General features: G+C 39.5%; 1 long non-coding RNA gene across 1 annotated transcript in view; it reads right to left on the bottom strand.

Annotated features, from left to right (window-relative positions):
• Positions 1-4,340, bottom strand: part of LOC104958431 (uncharacterized) — a 25,217-nt gene extending 20,877 nt beyond the window's left edge. The window contains exons 1-3 of the long non-coding RNA XR_799765.1: positions 4,252-4,340; positions 2,542-2,658; positions 640-742 (exon numbers count right to left, since the gene is read on the bottom strand). This is a non-coding gene — a long non-coding RNA (uncharacterized lncRNA). The remainder of the gene's footprint in view (positions 1-639; positions 743-2,541; positions 2,659-4,251) is intronic.
• Positions 4,341-4,395: the final 55 nt, after the last annotated feature.

The raw sequence follows: 4,395 nt of genomic DNA, 5'->3' as shown, positions 1-4,395 counted from the left end.
CCAACACACACGAACGCGCCCATGACCAATGAGGGCACGAGATAATTTTGTGCACAGATGGAAGGCTGACAAGCAGGTAGGCCATCCAGTTATTTTAGCCGGGCCGGCTCAAATGATTGGTCGTGCTTTTTACAGCACTACGGCTTCCACAGATGACATTTTTTATGGATTTTTTTGTCAGCACTTAAGATATTCATTGCTATCGGGATGTTAAGAGCATTCCATGGAATATAACAAAAGTGTATCTCGAGCCGGTTTCTCAAACTTACCTACCCCACCTTTAAATGTCTGCATACACAGGAACTAGAAACAAACCTCTACCACCCTGCTGAGGGTAAGATGTATTTATAGCATCACATTGAAGGAATAAAACCAGACATGGTACGAGCGTGCGCAAAACCAGAAATAATTTAGGATTTAAAGCTTACTTTTCATCTGTACACTTTTCAGTTTTTAAAATAGAGTATTTCTGATTTGGCATGATCATTGCTCATCACCAGCAGATGGGCGAACTAGAATAGCGACCAAACAGCTCTGCTCAACCCAATGACATGGCTTGCACGCCTGTCCTCTAAAGCTGTCGCAAACCTGCTCATTACAATGAATTAAGAGAGGTCTGTGTGTAAATGTTGAGCCTACCGTTCAATTTTTGGTGGTGGATGGAGTCTGAAGCTGGAGGGGGTGTGTCTGGTATGGTGGGGTGGTCACAGCAAGCATCTGGAGATATGTGTTGCCATGTCCACTGGAAAGAAAGAAACAAAGAAAGATGATTTATGAAAAGGAGAGAAAGAAGAGGGAGCAAAAGGTCTTCAGTGAGGAGTTTAACAAAGTGTTGGACATTACAGTCCGATGGTCTGTTTGGAGGTGTTGGATTTACATTCAGACTGTCCTGTCTATTGTCCAGCCTCGCTCTATCCCTGTGCTGGCGGGCAGAATGCAGCAGTAATAAGGCCATTGCAATAGTCTTCACTCATAACCTAAATTGAAACGAGGTGGTTTGGGCCTTGGAGACATGGTGACCCTGCAGCATATCTGCACACAGATGTTTGAAAAAGTTGGCCACAGTCATTCAGTATTCACCTCCTTATTGTGTTTCCATATCCAAACCACAAAGCCCTTTGCAAGATATATATCACATGTAAAACCTGCAAGGCTCACACTTGGAGAAATGGTGGGAAAGGTGTGTGATTTAGAGGGTGACAGCAGACTGTAAAGGGATTTAGCTGTCCGGCCTGCCTTATCTGCAGCTCTGGTTCCTCACTGAGGGTTGCTTTTTGGGGAAGTGCAGTCTTTGGGATGGGCTCCCCGGGCTGTGTTTGGGGCTCAGCTCACAGCTTTAATTGAATCATTGCTTACAACCAGCAACTTGGAGGCTTTTTCAGTTCATTAGAAGTTCAGTGTTTCAGGTTTGCTGCACTCCACATTACAGTATGTTAAATTGTGTTTGGACAGGCTGAAGTTTAATGACAAACGCAGGCCTCCGGGGATTGATTGATTTGTGAGATAACATTTGTGTGGGAAGACAACAGCTGTACCCTGAGACACACAAATAATCTTAAATTAAGTAGTTAACTCGTTTTTTTCAAGTATCACACTTCTTCTTAAATAAAGTAATAGTAAACGGTTTGAAAACCCGTTTACATGTCACTGTAAACACCTAAAATTCATACTGTACCTATCTATTCTAGCCATGAGCTGATTTGCTGTCAGACAAAACGTTAAAGTGTCTGGTTCTGACAATCAAAATGACCAACAATTATTGGCTGTAACTCCTTCTTTCATGTTGTTATGGAGGTCTGAAAAACCTGTGGCAAGTGTATCTAATGTTTATGAAAATGTCTTGTTCTCAAAAGCTAAGCATATACCCCTGACCCCTCTGAAGTCAGAACGCTGTGTGACAAATATTTACTTGAATAAAGGCATTTTGTTACTCACATTTTGCATGTTATTTATTGGTTATGTAGAGACTGCAGCCATCGTCAATATGCCAATAATTTCACAAATATTACTGATTAGCTGGACTGTAATGAGTTGTCATCTTAAAACAATGCATTTTGTAACATAAATGTTCAGTCTGCTTGCGCTTGCATTCATCATATATCTTGAATGCAATAATTCACACAACATTTCGTCCATTTAAACACATTGCTGGTTCTTTAAAAGAAAATGTTAAATGCATTAATATTTGGAGCTAATGAGATAGAAACACCTGGCTAATACTAACAATAATAACAATTATCAGATATATAAACACAGAAATGCAGTTTTTGGCAAAGGGCTGCAGGGGTTGAATAACACAACAAGCCATAATTTTACTTTTTAAAGTTATACAATTTAAAAATAGAAAGAAAAGCAAGATATAAAAGACAGAACCACCTGACATCACTATGTGTTTCCTTAAGTGGAAAAAACTATTTTGGACCATGAATCGAAACACGCTGTCACATCCTTGATAGATCTATTCTCTGCGCAGCTCTGCCTACCTCTCTCTGGGAGGTTATCAACAGTTCATCATGAGAACATGGAAGTGAAAGACAATACCTTACTGCACTGCGACAGGCTCTTGGGGTATCTTGCATCACTTCAATGAAACATCAGCACCTTGAACTTGGATCATTTCAGGAGGAAGAGACGCATGCGTTACGAGATTGTCAGCTGCTGTTGTGATCAAAACAAAAATAAAGAGGGTTCAGTCTGGTTTGTGTTTAAGTGGATCACATTGGCTGTGTATTAATGGCCACAGTAATTGTGAAATAAATAGTTTCATCAATTTCAATCTACCGTCTTTCAAACACATCAGAATGGCAATGGAAAGACTTAAAGAGATAATAACACACAGGCCTGTCATGATCTGTTCAGATACAGTAGATTAAATCATTCAAATGTACTTTTTAGAGACACTTAAGCCAGTTAGCCCCAGTACACAGATTCATTATTTTTATCGTATGAACTAAAATAATCCAGCTTTAAGTGATGTTTACGACAAAAAAAGTGTTCAAATCAATTGCACTAAAACTCTACAATATTAAAACAAACTCTGACAGCAATAGTTACTTTCAACTAACAATTCTACACTTAAAACACCATCATCAATATTACAATATTATACACACAAGATACATAAACATGCATCAACAACAATGATAGCAATAACATATCAAATCATATAAAAAATGTTTATCAAAGTATTTTTCGGTGCTTTTGTGTTTTTTAAATGCAAAACGTAAAACTTTTGCTTTTAGTAAAATATCACAATACATCCTCCACCCTGAACCTTTTTAATTTCCCCCCAAAAAAGGCCCAGCCTGTCCTCCATGGAGAGGCCGATGGGACCGGCTCGTGCCATTGGGTGTCGCTGTGCGCGCGGACTCTCCACCGGCAGGTTTGGTCCGAGCGGACCACAACACAGTGAGAAGTGTCAGTTGGTGTTGTTAACACGTCAGATACTCAGTGAAGGGAAGAGTGTTAAATAAGTGGAAAACCGGGAGACACAAGGCTCAAAAATAACGCGGAAGAGAGTTTTTGAGAGAGAGCCGGAACTGAAAGAAAGCTTCGTTGATCCTAATGAGGGAATCCCGAAAAGGAGAGCAGACACACGGCCAGAGCACCAGACATGAGTCCGAGGTAAGACACGGCATTCATGCAGACGTGTGACACTGTTTCATTGAGCTGATTTTAAGTGCACTAATATGAGTTTATCCATAGTTGATTCGACTAAATGTCTTTTCGTTTCGATTTGATGGTCCTCATTTAGCCTTCAGTATACAGACACAGCTTGAGCATCTGGATCATGGGCACGTCCGGCCTAAAGATCATCTTACAATCACTTCGGCTTCAATAGAAATTAGTATTTTTCAGTTCTTAATCTTGACATATGCACATTAAACCATCAAAGGCGCTCGATGTCATTTGAAGATAACTTTTAGCCTTATATGTGTCGTAAAGTACATATATTTAAAAATATATTGTAGCTACCTATACATTTGATATAAAATATTTTAATATTTTATTTTGACACTGCACACGATGACATATGGCTTAACTTCAGAACATTGAAAATACTTGTAAAGAACATTGGGAATCATTTGGAAAACAGCTGCGTTTTTATTATCTATCAATCAGAATATTTCGACATCTATTCATTTTGGGGAAAAGCTAAACACTTGAAATGTTTTAGGTGGAAAGGCACGTTATTTAAATATGAAAATAAGCCCTAATGGCCTCGTGTTGCAAGTGTTTGGGTTGATTTACCTGTTTTTCAAAGAAACTGTCAGTTATGTTGTCCACTGCAATAAGCATGTCCAGTCCTGTCATAGCAGGTGTTTTACCCTCTATGGTTTACCTGAGAGAGAGAGAGAGAGAGAGAGAGAGAGAGAGAGAGAGAGAGAGAGAGGG

Source organism: Notothenia coriiceps, unplaced genomic scaffold (genome assembly GCF_000735185.1).
Source record: "Notothenia coriiceps isolate Sejong01 unplaced genomic scaffold, NC01 NC01_scaffold00028800, whole genome shotgun sequence".
Classification (NCBI taxonomy): domain Eukaryota; kingdom Metazoa; phylum Chordata; class Actinopteri; order Perciformes; family Nototheniidae; genus Notothenia; species Notothenia coriiceps.
Note: the sequence above shows the minus strand (reverse complement) of the source record. Positions and strands in the feature narration are given on the sequence as shown.